Raw genomic sequence first — 8,493 nt, 5'->3', positions numbered from 1 at the left:
AATCAATTTCTATACATGTGGCTTTTGTGTGCTAATAAAAAAGAGATCATTTCAAGCTATTTCTATTTTGCACTTTATTTAAAGGAAAGAAGCAGTATGGCAAGATTTAAAGGTGTAGCTGTAGCTCAGAAAGAACATATCAGCTAATACAGAGAAAATTTACTACAATACTGCCACGGCCAATAGGAAGTTTTACCCACTACTGGTTCCAGCCCTGCAACAATACCTATGCACCATGTTACTCCTGGGGGAATTCTGTGCCAAAAAAAAAAAAAAAAAAAAAAAGTCTGCATACCATCTTTTAAAATTCTGCAAAATTCTGCATATTTTATTCGTCAAAATAACACTATTTATTCACACCAGTTTCAATTGTTTTAGTCATTTATTTCAAAATACCGGTCAGCAAGTATTACTGTAACAATACAAGTATCAGAGGGGTAGCCATGTTAGGCTGCAGCCACAAAAATGAGGAGTCCAGTGGCACCTTAAAGACTAACAGATTTATTTGGGTACAAGCTTTTGTGGGTAAAAACCACTTCTTCAGATGCAACAATACAGACACATAAAAATTCCCCTAGGAGTACAGAGTTAAAGAAACCCCTACAACAATCCAGTTCCCCAAAGCCCAGCTGCAGGGTGCCCCCCCAGCAGAGACACCTGCACCTGTACCCCCCCCCAGGGCCCAGCTGCAGAACCCCCCAGCCAACCCAGACACCTACACCTCTACTCCCAGAGCCAAGGGATCCAGAGGAAGAAACAGCCTGATGCTGGGTCCCAGGCTTGTATGGAGTTTTCTGCATGCTGCCTCCTTCCTTCAGGGCATGCTGAGAACTGCAGCTGCTGAGATCCCTCCAGTTCCCTCCTTCTCCCCCCGGCAGTTTCTTCTATTTGCAAGCTGGGCTTTGCCAGGTCCAGCATCCCCTAGCGTCGGCCAGCAGCTCTGCAGCCTGTGGGGTGGAGAAAGGAAATTCTGCATGCACATTAATTTCTGTGTAAATTCTGCATTGCGCAGTGGCACAGAACACCCCCAGGAGTAAAAATGTGTTGAATGAAAATATGCTGAGGCCTAAGGTTTTTTTTTTAATTTTTCAAGAACCAAGAGTTTCTTTGCTTATTTTTTAATTATTCTTCATTTTCTCTATCTGCATTAGAACTCGCTTACACCGCTCTTCACTAACCTAACAACACAGTACTAGTTGATTATATTATAACACATTACCAAGCAATTCATATTGATTACTGATCATTTCATACACCCTGCACAGGACAGGGGTGCTACATAGTTCTCACAAGCAAGTTAGATTATAGCCTGTTTAAAGGCCATATAAATCAGTGCAAACAAGGCGATTATGCTTTTTGTTGATTCCAGGAATTTATGGCTAGATACTAAAGGTGGAACCATTGGAAATGCAGATTAGTCAAAAGTAAAATGTTCTATAGTAATGTAGTGATATCAGCTAATTTTTAGATGGAAGCCTGTCTGCTGTCCTGGCAGCTCCACTGCCTCCTCAGGTCCTTTGCTGGGCTGCCACTGAGCTGGAGCTCCCAGGGCCTCCAGGCTCTCAAGTCCTTGGCAGCTCACCGTGTGGGCTGCTGTTGAGCCCCAGATCCCAAGTTCCTCAGCTCTTCAGTAACCAGGAGCCTGGAAGCTCCTGGCTCCTCTGCAGCTCACCTGGCAGGTTGTCATGGAGCTGAGGCTGCCAAGAAGCATATTTCATTTTTAAAACTCCAAATGTGCTTACTATGAGAATATTTCAGTGTTTCCAAAACATTTTTTCCCAAAAAACTTGACATTTTTCATAGAAGTGAAATTCACTTTCCTGACCAATATTTTTATATACAGATATTTCACTGATAGATGAAAGTTTGTTAGAGAGAGGTGCATAGATTTTTGGTGACTTAGGGCCAGATTTTAAAGGCATTTAGATGGCATAAATTGCACCTAGTGGAATTTCCGAAAGTGCCTAGGCGATTAACACCCATCTGTGAAAGTTAAGTGCTTTTCAAAATCCTACTAGGTGCGTATCTGCATCTTTAGCCATCTAATACCTTTAAAATCTGACCCTTAATATTGAAAATGAACATTTGTGAGTTCTTTTTATTGCTTCTGTGAGAACGTCTCTGTAATAAATGTCAACTTTCCCTATATTTGGCAGGGGGGTTTATTGGTCTTTTGAGGATTTAATACATTTTGTGAGGATTACTGCTGTTCAGAGGTGTTTTGGATCCTGGAAGGTGTTTAAATTGTGAATTTTTTATTAAGAATTCACAGTATATTAATAATGTTTCCTGTAAATTAGTTATGTGTAAATGGGAACTACTCTCTCAAAACACAGGGTACAGGGCTAAATTCTGCCTTGGCATATACCCAATAAAATCACATTGACTTCACTAAAACTGAATAGGTTGTAAATCAAGTCAGATTTGGTCAATACAATGAAACAAATATAAAGCTCTGGGATCTATAACTCACTAATTTTATTTTTCTATTAAAATTCCTTCAAGAGCTGTTTCTTTTTTTTAGTGAGACCATAATTTCCAATCAACAGCCTCTGCCTCAAGGAAGAGGAAAGATGTGGCCACAAGACCAGCTTTATGCTTTCAAATGAAAATATGTGTCTTCATGTTTGTTAGTTATTTAGGATCCTTATCCAGATCCTGTTGAAGTCCACCATTTATGGGCTTTGGAGCAGGCCTTTAATAGTGGCAAAGAGACTATGTCTCAAAAACTGATCTTGGTTACTTTTATCCTAGATTTTCTATAGTGTGGCATTACCTGATTACTTTTATCTGACTTAGATTTTCTATAGCATGGCATGTCTATTACGCTGTTTAGCACTATTCTGTCTCAGAAGTTATATGAATTGTTTTGATTGTTACTAATAAACTGTTTCTGCATACAAAGACAAAACATTCTTCAAACCTTATTCACTGTACTGCTCTCTCCCCCCTCCCATCAAAATAATATTTACTTTCCTATTATGCTTCTTTTACTTCCAAAACACCTTTTCAGACATACCATTTTATCTCCAAACAATCTCATTCTGAAAGCAAGTGAGAAAGTTTAGAGAAAAGCACTTCATGTTTGCTGCAAGCTGTCTGATCTGGAAAGAATATACGAACCTTGCTGTATGAAATTCTAGGACAGGAAGCTTTTTTTAATCAGGATTAAAATTTTCTTATGCAGATTATCAGAAATATACCAGCAATGGAAATCCAAACCTGGAACTGCTCTCAGATTATTTCTCTATAAAATGACTCATGATTTTATCATGAAGCTCATGGTATTTGGTGTTTTTCTTCAGATATGTCTACACTTAAGCTGGCGGGGTGTGAATCTCAGTTTGAGGAAGCATACTCATGAGGAAACTGTGATCGAGCTAGTGCAATCAAAATAGAAAATAGCCATAGCAATGAAAGTAGCTAGCTGCCCTGAGTATGTGCCTAGGGTCTTGGATGGGTACATACTTGGGACAGCTAGCCCTGTTGCAGCTCTCACTACTGGTACATTCTGTTTTAGTGCACTAGCTTGATGAGAGCTAGTCCAGGTATATCTCCTCAAGACAGGAATCACACCCCCAGCTCAAAGTGTAGCCATATCCTTAAAATCCCAGCTTCTTGGAATCCAGCAATTACAAAATAATCTTAGTTTTCATTTAAAACAAAAGTGAGTTTCTAACCCTTGTAGTTGAGGAGAACAGCTTGAAAATGTGACCCAAGTGCACTCTAAAAGCTCACAACAAAGGGCAGGGGAGCAAAGAAAAAGACCCTAACATTCATTATTTTTTAAAATCTCACGATTTCTAAGCAACTTATGATTTTTTGGGGCCTGTCTCATGATTTTTGAACTTTTGGGTTTGGCAACACTCATGGAGTAGTCTGTTGAATAAAAGGCTGTGATCGCATCACTTAGAGCCTTATTATACTCTCATTTACACAACTCCACTGACATTAGTGGAGTTACTCCTGATATTATACTGGTTTGATTCTGGTTCTTGGTCCAGTTCTCCTTTACATTGCAACCCCTTTACACTATTCCAGGAGCGAAACGATGTTGTAAGACCATTGGAATCACCCCTCAGGGAATGCCCTGTGTGAGCTGATTCCCCAGATGATGCAGAGCCACAGAATAAGCTCTTAGCCACTATTCCTTGTAGTCTTTGGCATCAGGGACATGTTGAGGAGAAAGTAGATGTGGCCTGATCATGCTTTTCTCTGGGTAACCTTAATTATGAATGAGCCCAAAGAAAGGTTCTGCAGTAAAGCATAAATCAGAATAGCCCCGAGGCTCTCTAACGTAATCAATGGAGCCAGACCCAGAATACAAGTATTACAAAGATGGTTTACAGTCATCTTTGTCCCACCCTGCATTTCTGCACCATAGCTCAGCTGGAATGAAGTATTTGGCCCTTAGTTTTGAAACTATCAAAACTCCATAATGCAAAGTTTCCCTCCTCCTCTAATTCCCATCCTTCCACTTTCTTGTTAATGTCTCTTCTCACACATTACCACTCCAGTTTCATTTCAAGCACCAATTCAGAAGTGTTATGTTCTAGCTGCTTTACAAGACTGTGATGTAAATATCTTAATTTTTAAATAAAATTTCAACCTTTCTTCTCGTATTTCTAATCTTCATTTCAATTCCCCTTTCCAAGCCCAGTTCAGAAAACATATAATTAATAAAAATAATCCTTTACACTTATTTACCTCCTCTATCTGAAGATTTCAAAGCACTTTGGAAACATTAATTAAACCTCATAACACACCTCTAAGGTAGGGAAGTATTTGAGATAAAAAGAAACTGAAAGACAGAAATTAAATGATTTTCCCTTGGTCACGCAGTAAGCCAGTGGCAGTGCTTAGAATATAATTAGCAATCCGGAGATGCAGTCACCTCCTCTAACCACTACACCAATGCTTCCTTCCTCCAGACTCTGATCTTATTTATACAGGACTCAAGATGGACTAATCCCATTGAAATGAGACTGAGGTGTAACTGAGATGAGAATCTGGCCCTGATAGTCTTCTCTTTCTTTTCATTTCCCTCATTATCATTTGCCCTTTTTCTCAATGATAACACGCAGGTTCCACACTGAGCCTATCATAGCACTGTCTGATTTTATATAAATGGTCTCTGAGAACTCAGTGCACTGAAGCTGAGAGTGGGATGCATCACTAGGGAGAGACAGACTCATACGAGCAGTAAAAAGAGACCAGCTGTAATCTGTTTCACTTTCTAAACTACATTTAGAAATGACATTATTTGTACAGTGGCACAAAAGGTTAGGTCTCCCTGTCATAAACAGATAGCTAAGGGTTAATGTCTCTTTCACCTGGAAAGAAGTAATCTGAAACACCAGAGGACCAATCAGGAAACCAGACTTTTTCAGGTCTGGGTGGAGGGAAGTTTGTGTGTGAGTCCTTTGTTTTTGGTCTTGTGCCTATCTCCCTCTCGGCTATGGGAAGGATTTCTCTATTTCCTGCTTTCTAATCTTCTGTTTCCAAGTTGTGAGTAGAGAGATCATAATACAATAGGGGTTATTGTTTTTTTCTTTTGTATTTACATGGTATAGTTGCTAGAGTGCTTTGAATTGTATTCTTTTTGAATAAGGCTGTTTATTCATATTCCTTTTAAGCAATTGACCCTGTATTTGTCACCTTAATACAGAGAGACTATTTTTTATGTATTTTTCTTTCTTTTTACATAAAGCTTTCTTTTTAAGACCTGTTGGAGTTTTTCTTTAGTGGGGAACTCCAGGGAATTGAGTCTGTGCTCACCAGGGAATTGGTGGGAGAAAGAAGTCAGGGGGAAATCTGTGTGTGTTAGATTTACTAGCCTGACTTTGCATTCCCTCTGGGTGAGGGGGGAAGAGAGATTAGCTCTCGGTACTTCTCTTTTCCAAGGCTGGAAACGGGGAGGGTGGAATCCCTCTGTTTAGATTCACGGAGCTTGCTTCTGTGTGTCTCTCCAGGAACACCTGGAGGGGGGAAGGGAAAAGGTTTATTTCCCTTTGTTGTGAGACTCAAGGGATTTGGGTCTTGGGGTCCCCAGGGAAGGTTTGGGGGGACCAGAGTGCCCCAAAACACACTAATTTTTTGGGTGGTGGCAGCTTTACCAGGTCCAAGCTGGTAACTAAGATTGGAGGTTTTCATGCTAACCCCCATATTTTGGACGCTAAGGTCCAAATCTGGGACTAGGTTATGATATGGTGTGCAGTGGTGAGATAGAATCCAGAAGCCAGTAGGAATATTATATTTTTCTTTTCTCTGCTAGGGGCTTTTAAGCAGAGAGAAACAGTTTGGTTTTAAAAGGAACCAGAGAGAATTTTTTTCCTGCTCTCTCTGGCAGTTTTTGGCTTGCATATTAAGCAAGGACCCATTAAGGGACTATTACGAGTCTTTTATCACACAATAGCACTCCCATTAGGAGTCAAATACCAGCACTATACACATGCAAATAAAGTGGTTTTTCTGGTTTACTTTACATTGAAAAGATTAGCTAGAGGAAGAAAGGGAAAAAGGCACTGTTGCTAGGCAGACGCCAGGAGGCAACAGAGCCTGCAGTTCAGAAAACAAACACCAGAGGGCACCCCAACCCAAGAAAACAGGAACCATGACTTCCAAGGAAAAAAGGGAGGCAGAAGAACAAATCAAAGAAGCTGAACACAGGCGACAACTGGAGCTGAAAGAAAAGGAAGAAAGCATCAAACTGGCAGCCTACAAAAGAGAACAAGCAGCCAAAGAGGCAGCCCACAAAAGAAAACTAGAAGAAGAAGAGGTGGCCCACCGAAGGAAACTAGAAGAAGAAGAGGCGGCCCACCACTGAGACATGGAAAAACAACAAAAAGAAGTGGAAAAACAACAAAAAGAAAGTGAAGAGAGGGAAAAACAGAGAAAACTTGAACTGGAATTAGAAAAGGCTAAGCAACAGGCTCCAGCCAGTCCTAACAACCCTTCGCCAATTATGGTTCCACATCACAGGAAATTTCCCACCTACAAGGCAGGTGATGACACTGAGGCCCTTCTTGGAAAATTTTGAAAGAGCCTGTCTTGGGTACAGCATCCCTGAAGACCAGTACATGGTAGAATTGAGGCCACAGCTCAGTGGACCTTTAGCAGAGGTGGCAGCTGAAATGCCTAAGGAGAACATGAACGACTATAAACTTTTTCAAACCAAGGCCAGATACAGAATGGGGATAACCCCGGATCATGCCCGTCGCCGTTTCAGAACCCAAAAGTGGAAACCAGATGTGTCATTTCCCAAACACGCCTACAATGTTGGGAAAAATTATGAGGCCTGGATATCAGGACACAATGTTAAATCCTTGGAAGAACTGCACCTCCTCATACAAATGGAGCAGTTCTTGGATGGTGTTCCTGAGGACATAACATGGTACATACAAGATGGAAAACCCAAAAATCTCGCTGAGGCGGGGGAGATTGGAGCCAGATGGATGGAAGTGGCAGAAAGCAAGAAAGCTACTGTCAAGGGGAATGAATACCCCAGGGGGCACACCGACCATAAACCCTACAACCGAGGGCAGCCAAAAACCCCACCTACAACCCAAGTAAAGCCACAGACACACTATTCTTCCACCTCACCAGTCTCCAGTAACTCACCTCGACCCAGTGACCCATCAGATGGAAGATGCTTTAAGTGTAATGAACTGGGACATATCAAGGCCAACTGTCCAAAGAACGCCATCCGAGTGCAGTTCATTACACCACCATCACCCAAAAGATCCCCAGGCCCAGATGCCTCTCAAATACCCTTGGAGCGGAGGGAAAATTTGAGAGTGGGCGGAAAGAAGGTTACTGCGTGGAGAGACACGCACAAGTGTCAGCTATCCACCAATCCTTCGTAGACCCCAAATTCATCAACCCAAAGGCCAAAGTGACAATTTACCCCTTCATGTCACAAGCTGTAGACTTGCCTACAGCTGAACTGCCTGTCCAGTACAAAGGCTGGTCAGGAATGTGGACTTTTGCAGTCTATGACAATTATCCTATCCCCATGCTACTGGGGGAAGACTTGGCCAACCAGGTGAAGCGGGCCAAGAGAGTGGGAATGGTTACACGTAGCCAAACCAGGCAAGCTTCCAGACCCATTCCTGTTCCTGAGCCGTCCACAGGGGCCCCGTCTGTGTTACCAGAGACCCAGACAGAGGTAGTGGACCCGGATTCCATGCCAACCACTGAAACAGCCACAGCACCTCCAGTCCCAGGCCCGGAACTGGAACAGCAACCAGCACCAGCAAGTGCAACCACATCTTCAAACTCAACGCCAGAGGGCACCAGCGAGCCAAAACTGGCAGAAGCAACAGACAGCCATACTCAAAAGGCTCAGCCAGAGCCTGAAATACCCTCAGGTGCACCAGCGGAGAGCGGTTCACCAGCAACGGAAACAACCCCATCACCTACATCGCTTCCAGAGGGACCAAGCCCAAGTCTCCAGTCTGAGGAAGAACTGGTGACCCCAGCCTCAAGGGAACA

Source organism: Gopherus flavomarginatus, chromosome 1 (genome assembly GCF_025201925.1).
Source record: "Gopherus flavomarginatus isolate rGopFla2 chromosome 1, rGopFla2.mat.asm, whole genome shotgun sequence".
Taxonomy (NCBI): Eukaryota; Metazoa; Chordata; order Testudines; family Testudinidae; genus Gopherus; species Gopherus flavomarginatus.
Note: the sequence above shows the minus strand (reverse complement) of the source record.